The following is a 15,847-nucleotide window of genomic DNA, read 5'->3' as shown; positions in this document are numbered from 1 at the left end:
AGGTAACATTTTTTTTCGTGAAAGATGTAAAGCCATTCTTCCTAACCTCCTTTTTTGATACATATTGGTATATGCATTTTTTTGAAAATACTTCACAGAAAATGTAAACAAATTGATTTAAGTTCTTCAATTGTAGCGATTTAAAAAAAGTACAACACAAAAATAGTTGACTTAAGTAGGTGGCGATAAACTAGGAAACAAAGAAGTTAAGTTTGTATGTACTTCAATAACAAAATTGTGAAAAATTGCAAAACTGCTTTACATTTTGAAGATGTGCTGTGATTTGTACTGACGATAGTGAAATATCTACAGAAAGAGAAAGTACTTAGCAAACGAGGAGGATGTGATACAAAATAAAGCAGAAGAATAACATAAATACGAATTAAGCGACGAAGTCTCGGTTTCGTATGGTGTTCCCCAAGGTTCAAAACTGGGACCGATTCTGTACCTGATTTATGCAAACAGCTTGATGAGACATTTGAAAAATTGCGAAGTTTTTGCATATGCTGACGACACCACTATCGTAGTGTCGCACAAAAACCTAAAAGAAGCGGCAAATATTATGCAACGTAAACTGGACATCGTTGTCAAATGGTCGCATGACAATGGATTTCTAATTAATTCTTCGAAAACAAAATTAATGCATTTTAGACCCCCGCATTTACAAACGTCAAACACAAATCTAAAATTTCACAGTACCGAATGTCTGCATAAACCTCAAAAAACTTGTCCCTGTGATATAACCATTGAAACAGTGCGAACGCATAAATTCTTGGGAATTATCCTCGATGACCATTTTAAATGGAACGAGCATCTTTTATACCTGCGAAATAAATTACGTAAATCGGCGTACTTTATAAAGCATCTTAGCTATTGCAGCAATTACGCAGTCCTTTTGCAAGCCTACAGAGCATTATCGTAATCGTACATTCGGTACGGCATTACAGCATGGGGAACCCCTTCCATAATCTCGGGACACGAGCTCAGGTGCAAAACAAACTCAGAGTACCAAGGTTTTTGAATAATTACTCAAAAAATACACTATCCGTTCTAGTACCCACCCTTTAAATGAACTACCATCAAACTTGCTCAACCTGCCAAAAGTACCTAATAGAAAAAAAACTTATTTATAAATACATAAAAAGCTTATTGTAGAAATTTCATGCCCTAGTTTTTAAGATTAATTTATCGCTTAAAATTGTTATTTCTTAAATATTTTTATTTAATATCTAATTCTCGTACTACAAATACTTCGTCCAAATTTAATGCAACTCGATAGCCGCCAAGTGCGATGAAAATATTTTAGTTTTTATCAAATAGCGCTAATCATAAACTTTGTTGATATCAAATTTTACTGTTTTAGGCTACAAGAATATAATTTTTATTAAATAATTAGCTATAATCTTAAACTTTGTTAAAGGCAAAATTTATAGAATCGTAGGAATGTTTTACCCACAGACAAGCTCAAAAGCTTCGCGGGTTAATTGTTAAACCTAATGTATGACTTAATATAATCAAATAAATACAAATACAATGCAATACAATACAATACAATACAATAAATAGCTTAGTGCATAAAAACCAAATTTGTAAGTTGTGTGTGTAAATCTCGTTGGATCAAATGCAATTCGTAGGGTGAACCTCCAAATAGCTGGTGCTTATGCAATACGTACACAAACTGTGCTCGTCAAAGGAAAGTCCGATAAGAAATATACACATTAGACCGATTTAAAACAAAGAAAAAAAAACATTTGGTATGCGAGAACGAAAAATATTCGTTTGGGTGACACAAGCTTCCCAATGATGTTATTTGCAAATATGTTAAAGATATTAATTTCCGTTTGGTGGCGCTAAGCAGATAAGTGAAATGTATCATACCTCAATCATGTGGCCTATTAATCTATAAGGTATTTTGATTTTTGTTCCATGTTCCTGACGTCACTAAGCGGTACTGTGCACTTGAATTTGGCCCCTTCTTTTCAAGTTATGTGGGGGTTTCCCTCATTTATCATCAAAATAATGCTGGGTTTATAGCTTAAGACCAGCTTTTTTTGTTTCCTGGCACAAAAACATTTGAACTATTTTAATTGACATTATTTCCAACGTTTTTGAGAGCCTAGGAGAGTCAGGCGGAGTGAGCAGTGAAGGGTTAAACGTAATTTTCTAGTTGATCACAATCACATAAATAAATCCATCCACAAAACTTCCATCTGCGGAAGTTGTCAGGATGAGGAAGAAGAAAATTTGATTCATCGATTACAAAATGATCTTTATTTACTTTGCTACGTTGGTAGCAGTTTTTCACAATTAAATTACTCGCCTACTTCACTTGTAGCGTGATAAAATCAAACTAATTGATCCTAACTTGGACTGCGCTGCTTTTATACTCTCAATTGGCCGTTTGGAGTCGACATAAAATATGTAGGTCCCATCCGGCCAATCTGTAGGGAAAATCAAGAGGAGCACGACGCAAATTGGAAGAGAAGCTCGGCCTTAGATCTCTTCGGAGGTTATCGCGCCTTACATTTTTTATAGACTTTTCGCGAGCAGGCATCACTAACAGTTAAACATATATTTCTCGTTTCTGTCTTCTAAGTATATGCGTGTATATATGTAAGTAACAACTTCTGCGCTTTTAGCTGTTGTTTACATGTATGTGTAATAACGTCGAGCGCTTATGCGTGTGAATTATTGGTGTGTATATCCCTGCATCTCATATCAACTTCTTTGCATGTGTGTATATGGCTGAGTAACATGCGCTGCTTACTGCTGTCTTCATTCGCGTGAAATATTCTCTTAGCTCTCGGCTGTTGTTTACATGCGTGTGAAATTTCCTCTGTTGCCTTCTATGTTAGTGTGATTATGGTGCGATATTATTGTTGTTTACGGCCTGTGACAAAATATTATAGTATGCAAATTTATTTTTATACCATAGTTTTCCGATTGGGAACAAATTTGACCCAAAGAGCATTAATGACATTAATTTTGAGTGAATAATAAAATTTAAGCAATATAGCAGCTCTGATTAGGACCAATTAGCAGTCTTTCATTTTAAATACCTTTTGAAGTTCTAATTACAGTAAAAACGATTTTTAGAAACGCGTTCAGCAAAAACTTATGGACGAATTGTTTTAAACGTTTAAATTTTTTTTTTTCAAAATTTTTGCGTCATTATGGCAAGAAGCGATTGTAAGAACCAAGCTCACAACAGGCACATATTTTTTTTATTACCAGTCTAATATTCATAGCTAATTTTCCCATTACATTCATCATGGCAGTGGTGATTTTGCGTCCTCATAAAGTTCCTTTGAACGTTTTTATTATGTGTTGGCTCATTTAATTTACTTATATTGTTTTGACGTTTTCCTTCTGTATTTCTATTTTGCTGTGTTGTATTTTTTTAACTAAAAAATGTCTGTAATAAACACGTACTAAAAATATTTCCCTTTTGTTTTAGTAGAAGGATATCTGTGGTCTTTCTATTTGTATCCACAGGATTTACAGCTCCCCAATTGTGTAATAAGCGTGAAAGTGAATTTATTTTGCGAACTATTGCTACAGGTTTCACTAAGAAAAATTAAACTTTATTGATGCAGGTGGGATCTGAAGCAAGCACGTGATCTCTCCATATTTATTTAGTTAAATATTATAACCAAATTTTTATGGCAATAATTATTTATTTTCGAGATCTGGGACCAGTATTAGGCATTCAAATTTTAGAAAGCTACTGCTAAACACAAATGCCATCTCAAAGCCGTATTTATTTTCCAAAGATTTTCTACATTTAAATTTAATATACTCCAGAGTTCCCCACAGAGTTTGTTCTGCCTGAAAATTGGTTTGCCTGCATTTGAAAATTGAGTCTCGCTTCCCCTCCTCACTATCTATTTCATTCTCTTCCACTCTATCTTCCATTTTCCATATAATTCTTGTCCATCCCTTAATCTATTTGTATGTCTCCCACTTGCACTCCAACACCCCAATCCCATTCATACTCCCACACTTACTCCTACTTCCGCTAATCTTCACATTCATTCCCACTTCCTATTCCCACTTCCACTACAACTCCCACTCCGATTCCCACTCATTTTCTCACCAAAATTTCCTCTTACTCGGAATCTTTGTAAAATACCTACTCCGCCTGACCAAACGATTTCAATATATTTGTATAATCCTTTACGAAGCTATATGAAACAAACACAACATTTATAATCGCTTTCATTTTTTTTATAAATAAGTTATAGATAGACTCGTTCTCCTGCCCGACAATATTCCTCCTTACGATGTTGTTACTCCACCAGTAAACAGAGGCATTTGTCATATTGTAGCTTCTACAAAAAAAAAAAAAAAAACTAGCTTCCTGGCTTTCCCTCATTCTCTCCATATTTGATCCCTGTCTCTCCTAAGCATCTTCTCCCTTTTACATTCTCGATTTCCCCCCTTCTGCTCCCACTTTCTTTTATCTCCCTCAACCTTGCTCTATTATTCTTCATCTCCTTCCTATTTGATACTTTCTTTCCCTCCCATCTTCCCCTCGCACTTTCTTCATTTTTATCTCCTTTTTCGACTCAGACTTTCTCTTTTCTCCCTCACCCTCCCTTCTCTTTATTCCCCTCTTCAGTTTCCCCTCCGATCTCTTATTTTCCTTTTTCAAAGGCTGCCATAAAATTGCATCAAAATAAAATATTTTTCAATAGGTTCCTGGTCCAGTATATAGAAGAGGAACTCCTTTACTAAATTTCAAGCTAATCGCACTATACACTATTTTATTAAGAACAGGGCAATCCCTGGTCCTTTTCCCTAAATGAAAAGTTTTTCAAATAATATCTTTTTCAAGCGAATCGCACCATAAATAATGTGGCGAATATTAGCATCACTATCCTGGGTCCTATGTTAGTAAATAATCACAACAACAAAAACATTAAAGCAAGCCACACTTATATACACGAACACATCAGTCATAATTTAAACACATACATACAAGCCAACGGAGAGATATCTCACACACACACATGCAGTCATCAGCCGATGTAGTTACTCACACATTCACACGCATATGGCTATAAGAGAAGCATAAACTACAAATGTAGCTGGTAACCAAGCGTGAGATACAACTGTTCTGGAACAGATTTTCGCGAAACGACTAGACCTAAAGGGAAATGGGTGAACGAGAAATCCGAGAGTATAAAAGCAGCGCAAGCTGAGGAATCAGTAATCAGTTTGATTTAAACACGCTATTAGTGGCGAAGTGAAGTATAATTGTGAAGTATAATTGTACTACTCCCAAAGTAGTCTAATAAATACCATTTTTCAATACAAAATATTGGATTTATTTATTCGACTGTTCAGCGATTCGAACTTTGGCAGAAGGTTTCAAATAAGCAGAATATACCAAAACTCGTTACAGTAAAATTATTTGGAATAGGTCGAATTTCAATCAAATCGTCATATACTCTATTAAATGTTCTAAGTCAGCCCCTGATCCACTTCTCGGAATGAATAGTTTCTCAATTATTATCTTGCCAAAGAGGTACCCCTGTACCGTATTTCAAGGGAATCCCAGCATCAATAAAATTATTATCGGCCCCTGCGCTACATCACGGATCGAATTGTGAATCTAGATCCTCAGATCCTCCTGAACACACACACTGAAGTTCAGTAAAATCAGTTCAGTCGTTTAGGAGGAGTTCAGTGAAAAGCACATGTATAAAAAAAACTAGATATATAGGTATGTGAGACTCCGCAAGAACGTACCCCTAACTTGAAAGTTCGTTCTTAAAATTGGTAGAAACCGCAGGTCATTATTATTTTTTGAGTTACCAGCCGTCAAAGTGGGAGTGAGAAATGCAATAAATTTAATTGGGTTACACTGAAATGACAGCCTTTGGTCGGGTAAATTTCTGAATCGCTCCGGTACATAGAACCCACTAGCCTTGTAAAATCAACAGCATTCGCGTTAGGAGCCTTTTCGCGGAGCCTATCATATAGAAGTACATACATTTCTTATGTTTCCTCTTTTGTATGTAAGTTTGTTTTATTTAATACAAATGAAACTTCTACAATAACATTTACGACCTTAACGCCCTTACGTGATTTGATGCAGAAATTACACCAATAACCGCAAATGTGTAGATATATAATTGTCGAAGTTTGATTGCTCAACGTAAATGTCGATTGATTCAATGACATGAACATCGTAAATTTTATGTACTGAGTGCTCGTAATTGATCAAATATTAGTGCAAGTGTATTAGAGATTTAGCTTAAGTGAAGAGTTTAACTTTTTTTTGGTACAGACTATGGATTCTGTTATAGAAAGTGTTTAGCTACGAATGTATAACACAATATGTAAGATAATATTTTAAGGTTGATCTCATGTGGAAAGATACCTTAAAGTTGAGGTCTATCTCAAACCCCCTAGGGACGGCAGTAACTCTTAGTTTTTTTTTTTTAAATTGATTTTGTATATCGATGAGAACGCTTTCATCTATTCACTTAAAGGTAATTTTTGATGCGTAGCAATTGTCATATTGAAATTCAAAATGTAAGAGTTAGCGCAAGGTAAGTTTGGGCGTAGTCTGTAGAATTGGTACGCGTGTAGTGTGAATGTCGGATTGGTAGCTGGATTGAGGGAATACAGAATATAAGCGTAATGTGTATTGTGGGCGTAGTTCAAGTGTAATGTGTGAACAATGTATGTGGTAGAGTTGATATGAGGGAAATCAGATAAGAAATCAAGTCATTTGAATAAAAGATGGGAGTAGAGCAAACAGTAAAGAAGAAAGTGAAACAACAAAACAAAAGAAGTAAATGTAATTAAGATGAAACAGATATAGTTATGTGGATGATAAGAACGATTCTTGGAAAGGCAATTCAAGTAAAAGAAAAAGAGGAGGGGAGGGGTGAGGAGAGGAAAGGAAATATTAGAAACGGAAACTGGATGGCGTGTTATTAATTTGGTATCGAAGTGTTGAAATTTTGTTATCGGTTTGTATACACTCGGTGAGGTTTGGACGAGTTATCAATATGTTATCAAAATGTTATTCAGAGGTAATCAGGCAGGGGCATTCATATGACTGAGTAGCTAAAGGCATCTGCATTTACACTAGTATTAAATATGAATGTTGGGGATTTCGAGTCAATACTCAGCTCCCGAGAACCTAGCTGATGAAGAAGTGAAATTCGGTAACATGTTCTAGTAACCATCCCCGTTTTTAAACTTTGTAATTTTTCTATAATATCAATAACAAAAACAATTCTATAAAGCAAAACGAGGATGTCTCGCTAATTAAATACAGATGGTAATCAATGAATTGTTATCGACTTACTATCGAAAAGTTACCGATTTTTCAGCAAAATGTTATTGATACTTCACCAAAAAGGTATAGCTTTCTTATAAACAAGCTATTGCTATATTCTAGAAAATATACCGACTATTTATCGAAAATTTCTCGAAAAGTTATCAACAAACTTTCGTTTTGTTACAGGAAAATAACCGATTGTTAATCGGAGTATAACCAATTTGAACTGGGCGTGTTTTGGTTTGTTATCAAATAATTATCGTTTTTTTTTGCCAAAAAGTCAACGACTTAATATCGAAAAGCTATCGATTTGATGACACGGGGATCATAATCCTCTCTCGAATATAATCCGATCATAAAATAACAACTTGTCAGTAATGGTTTTTATACATAAGAAGGCGACGAAGCTCTTGTTAAAAAGCCCGCAACTATTTGATTCAACTTCTGGGAGAACTCTCGTTAACTTAAAAATATGAGCTTACTAGGGATAAACCTGTACGTTAAGTTGAGGCATTTTGAAATTTCTACTACATCAAATTCTCAACAAAGTATGTGGCTAAGAAGAAAAACGAAGGGTAAAACTGGATAAGGGGCTTAGAATATACCCGCGGTAGGTACGCTGTCATACCCAATGATTCAAGGGTTTGTGTAGCTCAGTCCTTTCGAGGGGATGCCAGCGAAATTGAAAGCTTCACCAAACCCAATTGGCGACCTGATTTTATAGCACACGTGGGTCCGGCGACCCCAGGTTCCTCATGTATCTAGGAGGTAGGGCGGCGGTATGGTCTAGAAGGATCAATGTGGTCATAATAAATCATTCACGAGAGGGTCGAGCACGATCGTGGCTTGTTGCCGGAACGTACCCGATCTATATCCGGCAAAAACCATCAACAAGAGACCGAAAAAGAGAAAAAGGAAAGTAAGAGATAAAAGAAGTAGAAATCTTATAGGGGGGGGGGGGGGGGGAGAGAGAAGGGGAGGGAAAGAAAAATAGATAGACAGGGAAGAAAAGGAAAAAAGTGGGAGTATGAAATAAGGATAGAAATCCTGAAACTGAGAGAAGAAGATATAAAAGAAAGGAAGAAGGAAAAGGTAAAACAATATAGGAGGTTTAGTTAGAAGAAGGAAAGTTTGAGTTTAAGAGAGAAAAATTGGGAAAATGAGAGGGGAATATAGTGAGGAGAGAAAGTGATAAAACATGTAAAGGAGGAGGTAAGAAGATAATTTTTTTTGCTAAAGCTAAAATATTACTAACACCTCTGTTTACTGGGTGAGTTAACTTATTTCATGGAGGAATATTATCATACAAGAAAATGTCCCAGCTACCTTTTTATATCTTAAAAGCGGGAGTGGCACTGAGGGTGGGAGGGAGGGTGTGTGTGTCAAATAGTTTGGAATGACAGGGATATAAATAGAATAAGAATAAAAATGGAAGATAAAGTATTAGCGAATGGGATATAGAGTGAAAAGAAAAAGCGACCCTGCAGCGAATCATATTAGTTCCAAATAAGTGTAGAATTAACTCATTAAAGGCCAGTATTAGTGCTGAGTTTGATTACACGCAGCGCTTTTAACTGACGTTCTAAAGATTTTGGTGTCCTACAAAGTTATAAACATCGCCCTTTGCATACATTTTGAACGGACTCTTAACTGAGTTAGGCTTATGTGGTTATAAAATAGTCGCAGTCTTTTATTGATTAGTTTAAACGCAAAATTTCTCAGATCTATGCACTGTTGGTATAAGAATTGCAGCCACCTGTCCTAATTTGCATCCGACCAGCAGCAGTTCGGAGGTTGCTACTAAACCTGTATTGCCAGGCTGGTATATTGCGTGACAGTCTCCTATTTCACTGCAAAAAATACTCACTTTTTAAACATAGGCAAACCAAAGTCCGCCGGGTACTCTAGACACATTTAAATTGATGCTTTAAAAGAGGTGCGATAATCTCAACTTGCCTGTTTATATAATATTTTAAGTTTTCACCCCAATTTCGTATGTGATAATGTGTTGGTAATATGTATGCATTGCAATATTGTTGTTGTTGTTGTATTAACGATAAAGACACTCCCCGAAGGCTTTGGGGGTAAATGTAATTTTGCGTGTAACTTATCGTACAAAAATAAGTTAAATTATTTATTATTTTAATCAGGTAGTCAAATAATTGACTGTCGATATTACAAAAAAATAAAATTAAGTCTTACATGTCGCCTCCATTCACTGTTTGCTGAAATTAAATGCAGCCGCAATGGCGGCTATGACACACACGCACATTCACTTCCCCACATGCACTCTATTGCAAAAGCTATTAACGTCGTCTGCTTAATTGTTGGTTGCTGGAATTAATTTGTAAACATAATTGAATGAACATTTTTCAACGCTTTCGTGGAATGTTCGAATCGTAGTCCAGGTGTGACTTGTAACTGTAGCTTAATGCTGGCTTCGTTGGCGTAAAATTACTGTACCATTTAAACAGATATTATATTGCAAATTTGTATACAAACATCTATACGCCAAACATATTTGAAGTCTCTGCATGCGTCATCTTTTACACCTTACTGCGCTCTGCTATGCTGCTTCATGAAATTCTTGAAATACAATTTCTTGCTGTATTTTGACTCCTGTACTGCAAAGTTATTTGATTGCACTTGTGCCGGTGTGCGCTATTATATTCCACAAGAAAATGAATGCAAGAATTTTCAGCCTAGTAGGCGAGCATTTTATTTTCTTGGAAATTTCACAGTTGGTTGTAAACTTTAACGGAAATTTTCCAAACAATTTATTGTTGAAAAAAGTTGTTGTAAATGCTGTAGCGTGAAGCTAAGACTAGGAATGTTGGCTCAAGTATTTTTGTTGGAAATACCAACGCTTATGTTCAAATCGGCTTTAACTTAATTTAAGTTCAGCGAGTTTGCAGCTTATGATCTTTAACATTTTTTTAAATGAATTTGTTCTGGCATTTTACATTGGTGCAATTTTCGTTCAGACATTTATGGATATACATATGGGTAAAGTGGTATCTTATAATCTGTTAAAGCAACTATAGAATTTGATTTTGATTTTAAACCGTTGAGGTGTAGAATTAAGGTGCAGTTGAAAAAACTTCGCTCAGGCTGAACCATACATCTATACTGTATTTCCGGTCATTATGGGATAGAAGTTAATGAAAAGGCCGATGAGCCGGCAAAGGAGGTTGAAGCACTCGCTGAATCGATAAGGCAGTATCCAGTTAGTATGTCCATCGTGAGCCTTAAGTTTTCTCTCTTCAGAGATATGATACACTTTGCACATGATCTTAGAAGTTTTGCAGCGCCGCGCTTTTGTTCACGCCTTTCCTGCTTTATGTGTCATATGCTGCTCCTGTTAATAATAATAATAATAATAATAATGCTGCTTCTGTTATTATTATTAGCTTCTTTATTTAGCCGTAACTATTTAAAACTTTCAGGTACAATTTAGTAATACAAAATCGGTAATCTTGGCAATAGCTAATTGGCTCATTGTGAGCTATAATGTTCTCTAATATGATATATTATCAGTCTTTTAAATACATTAATATCTCTTTCGTTTTTTATATTACTTGGCACTTCATTAAAAAGTTTTAGACCTTTATACATTAAAATATTTTGTGCCTTATTGGATTTATAAAATTTAATTCTAAAATCATTCTTGTTCCTTAAGCGGTAGGGTTGCACATCTCCTACGTATGCTATTTGGCTCGTTAAGTACTTTGGTAGTAGGCGATGGTTCATTTTAAACACAAAAAGAAGTACGTTCATAATTGTTCTTTGATTGGTATTTAACCATTTCAGAGTTTCTAACATATACGTGATTGGTGTCAGTCTGTTACGTAATAATATGCACCGCATCCCTTTTTTTGTAGTTTTTGTAGCCTGTTTTTCATCTGTGTGGATCCCGGGAATAAAATGGTCGAACCGTATTCAAAATGTGGCTTGATCATTACATTAAATATCTTTACGGCGCTGTTGATAGATATATTTTTGCGAATTCTTCGGAAAAATCCAATTTTTTCGAGATTTTACTGCAGATTGTAACGAACCCCGGTCGTCCGGGTCTATAGCCAGGGTATAACTCGGTCGATGGGTTCCCTTACAAAGAAAATAATTCCTCTATGTTAAATTGAAGTATCCAATTTATTTATTCGGTTCTTATTAGGGTATGGATTTTCCGTAATGGTCGCTACGCGTCCCACTATATGCCTATATCTTCTTAACTCGAAAAATGCGTAATTTAAACGACCTGAGTGATCCCTGCCAGTCGTTCCGTAGTGTTCGCTACGCGTCCCACTATATACCTATACTTTCCTTCCTTGTAATATACGTAACTTAAGCAACCTGAGTGGTCACTACCAGTTGCTCCGTAGTGGTCGCTACGCGTCTCACTATATACCTATACTTTCCTGCGTTGTAATATACGTAACTTAAGCAACCTGAGTGGTCACTACCAGTTGCTCCGTAGTGGTCGCTACGCGTCCCACTATATGCCTACTCTTTGGCTGGTCAGCCCCTAACTAACTTTTGTTTGGTAGTGGCCGCTCCTTTTATACGATTTTGGTAGTCGGTCGCTGCTGCTTAGCAATAATCTATTGGCTTTACAACAATAATGTTCTTGCTGTGCTTTTTCACATTCCTTATCTATGTGTACATATGTATGTTCATGACTTCCTATAGGCTGTGCCAAAAGTATTCGCCTAAAACTTCAAGTAATTTATACTAGGTGTGTACTATATAGAACTTATATTGTATATAATATATATATGTATAAAAAAGACATAGTTTAAATTAATATGGTTGTACTTCATGTTATAAAATTAAAATAAACAATTCAAAGGTACAATTCAGAAAAAGGGTGTATAAGCTTAAAGTATTCAAGTTTATAAAATATTTGTGGAGTCCCAAAACGCCTGCACTTTGGGGTCTTCACATCCCCCCGTTACTTCCACGGAGCGTGACCGTTACCGCACCACTCCTATCGATCCGCACCCTGAAGATTTTTCCCGCTACGTGTACCTGGAACGTTTGGCGCTTCCCCGGCCGGTGTATGGTTTGTTTGGCTATTTCTCTTGTGACTTCTTTTGGCACCGGTTCGACTCCGCTAAAGTTGTTTATAGGCGGTGTTGGATCGGTCGGACTCACTCCTTCCAAGAACCACTTTTCCACCTCTTCGATGGTTTCCGGGCTTACCGGTTCTTCCTCGGCGTTGATGACCTCGTCTAGCCAGCCTTCCAACCACCTCTCGTCTGCGCATAGGCTTAGTGTGTCACCCTCTGGTTCGTTTCTTGGTGCACCGCATATTTGTAGTTTCTGCGGGGGAGGGTCTTCTTCGGTTACTCCCTCATTATAAAGCCGGATGCGTACATCCATCTGTTTGGAGTACTCGATGTACCCGTTGCCTGCCCGTGTGCTTTCGGCCTCCCTCACCTCTACCGTACCTCGTCTCCTTGGCTCTTCTTCGGAGGAAATGCTGATCGGTGTGGTGGCTCTCGTTATTGCTCCGGCCTCTTCGTTGTCGCTTTCGTCTGACGGGATAATTATAGGAGGTTCGTTTAACCCTTCGTTTGCGGCGCTGCTCGGGGCAAGGTGTCCGTATTCCGAGGTGCTGTTATGCTCACTACTACTGCCGTAGCTTGAGTTTCTTTCCTCGATATCCTCGTTGTTGATGCGGCGCTGCCGGATGCGCAGACTACCATCGGTTGAGCTCTCTGCCATAAATATTTGTCGTCTGTCCATGACTGCGATTTGTTAATGAATTTTATTATGGTGTATAGTTAATTGCAGCTTCCTTTATGTGACAACTGCGCTTGCCTACGTTGAAGTACCTGCTCAGTGTGTTGTTTGGTTTCTCGTTGTTGGCGCTGGCCACCAATTTGTTTCTTGGATCGTACTTCATCTTCACCTTCTTGTTTGTTATTGTCCTGGCGATAGTGTTGGCGTTGTTGCTGATCGTTATTGCTTGCGTTGTACTTGTTGTTCTTTTCTGTTCGTATGGCATTTCAACTTTCTTGGTTGTTCTTGTTCTGCTGATAATATTAACGGAGTGGATGATTATCCGTAGTGTTGCCTTTTGGGGTAACGCGTTGTTGTTGCCGTGTTGTCATTTTCCTTTACTAGAAAGGGATTTATTAAACAAAAAAAATTGTATCAGTATTGTTGGTGCGTGCATATGTAAATAAGTGTTTGTATTTAATATGCTTATTAATAAAAATTGTAATTGGGGCTGCTTGTGCTTCTTCTTACAACATTGTGTGTGTGATAAGACTTAACTTTGCTCTTCTTCTCCTTCTTATAGTTCTTCTTTTCCTCGGTTAATTTTGTGACTCTCCGCCATCCGTGTAGTTGGTTGCTTAATTATGTTCCGCGTAATTATTTGTGCTTCTTCTTCTTCGCTCTTTGAAGCTTCCGCTTCCGGCGTTCTTCGTAATCCTTTGTGCTTATTTGTCCTTCTCCGCTCGTCGGTGGATTAGGTTCAGAGGGGTGCCCAGGGCGGGTGTCGCTTTGGTCTCTTGGTCGGTGTTGTCTTCATAAAATGGTTTTATTTCACTTACGTGTGCGGTTCTTCTTCTGCCGTTGTGAGTTTTGTCTAGTTGGACGATTACTGGTGATACGAAGTCCGTGACTTGATATGGGCCGCTGAATCTTGGTGCCAGTTTGGCAGCGTAGTTGTCTATTGCTTTGGACAAATTGTGCTCCTTCACCAAAACTTTATCTCCAATCGCTGGATGCCATCTTCTCCGGCGTAAATTATAGTGCCGCGCCTGTTCCGTAGATGCGCGCTGTTGATTCCTTTGTACCATCTTGAATATCTCCTTCATTTTTTTAGCTCTTTCATTAGGTGTTGTTACGGTCTCACCTGTTCCAAACGTTTTTTCATCGTAGAGTGTACTCGGCATTCGTGGTTCTCGTCCTTGTATTATGAAGGCAGGGCTATACCCGGTTGCTTCGCTTACGCTTGTGTTGAGTGCTAGCATAATCTCTGGTACTAAGTCGTCCCAGTTTCGCTGGTCATTGCCTGTAAATTGTGATAGCATTCTCTTAATATTTCGGTTGGCCCTCTCCGTTGTATTTTCCTGTGGCGTGTAAGGTGCGGTTAGCTGGTGTTTGACTCCGTAATTCTCTAGGAGTTTCTTGAACTGTTTACTCGTGAATTGTGCTCCGTTATCGGTGATTATGACCTTCGGTATGCCGAACCTTGACAATATCGGTTCTCGAAACGCCTTGTTAAGGCTGTTCGCCGTCGCCTTATGGAGGGGAATAATTTCTACCCACTTAGAGAATCGGTCTTGAAATACGAGTACCATGGTATTTCCGTGTTTTGATCTAGGTAGCGGTCCTACAAAATCGGCGCATACTGTAGCCCAAGGTTCCTCCGCTATCTGCGTCAGCATCCTACCAGCGGTTTTCTGTTGATTGGGTTTATATATTTGGCAGGTTGGGCACTGTTGTACGTACCGTTTTATATCTCGGTGCATTCCAGGCCAATAATATCGATTAGCCGCTCGTATGATTGTTTTCCGGACCCCCATGTGTGCAGCCGTTGGACTATCGTGAACTTCTTGTAGTATTCTGTCTCGCATAGGTTTGCCCACACATAACTTCCATGGCATCCCGTCGTCGTCGTCTACCTGAAATGTGAAGTGACGATATAACTCACCATTCTTGATAATATAATCCGGAAACTTCTCCGGATTCCCTTTAACGTCTTCTATTTTAGATTTTAACCATTTGCATGTTGGTATTTCCTTTGCTTGTCCCAGCACGCAGAGTTGTGCATCTTGGGGTTGGCGTGAGAGTGCGTCGGCGACTACATTAAGTTTTCCCTTACGATACTGAATGTCAAACGAATGTTGCTGTAACTCTAATGCCCATCTTGCTATACGACCAGAGGGACTCTCGATCGCGTTTAACCACTTCAGGGACAGATGGTCGGTAATTACGGTGAATTTGTATCCTTCTAAATAAGGTCTCATCTTTCGGATGGCCCATATGATGGCCAAACACTCCTTCTCTGTGGATGAATAGTTCTGTTCTGCCTTGTTAAGACGGCGGCTAGCATACGCGATGACTCGTTCTTCACCCTCCAGCTCTTGAGTAAGAACTGCTCCTAATCCGAAAGCACTTGCGTCCGTTTGCAGGGTAAATTTTTGTGTGAAGTCTGGGCAGGCCAACACCGGTGCTTCAGTAAGCGAACACTTTAAGTTCTCAAATGCCTCCTGTTGTTGTTCAGACCACTTCCATCTGTTACCTTTCTTTAACATCGTGGTGAGGGGGTGTGCTATGCGTGAAAAGTCTGACACGAACCGTCGGTACCAGGATGCGATGCCTAAAAATCTTCGTAATTCTCTTATATTCGTGGGCGCCTTAAGTTCTCTAATTGCTGAAATTTTGTCGGGGTCAGTGTGGATACCTTCTTCGCTTACCACGTGGCCAAGATATTTCAGCCGTTTTCTGAAAAACTCGCATTTTTCTGGATTTATTCGGAGGTTGGCTTGTCTTAGGCGGTCAAACACTTCGGTAAGGTGTCTGATGTGA

Source organism: Eurosta solidaginis, chromosome 1 (assembly GCF_040869045.1).
Source record: "Eurosta solidaginis isolate ZX-2024a chromosome 1, ASM4086904v1, whole genome shotgun sequence".
NCBI classification, from domain to species: Eukaryota; Metazoa; Arthropoda; class Insecta; order Diptera; family Tephritidae; genus Eurosta; species Eurosta solidaginis.
The sequence above is the reverse complement of the archived record's forward strand: the minus strand, read 5'-3'. Positions refer to the sequence as shown.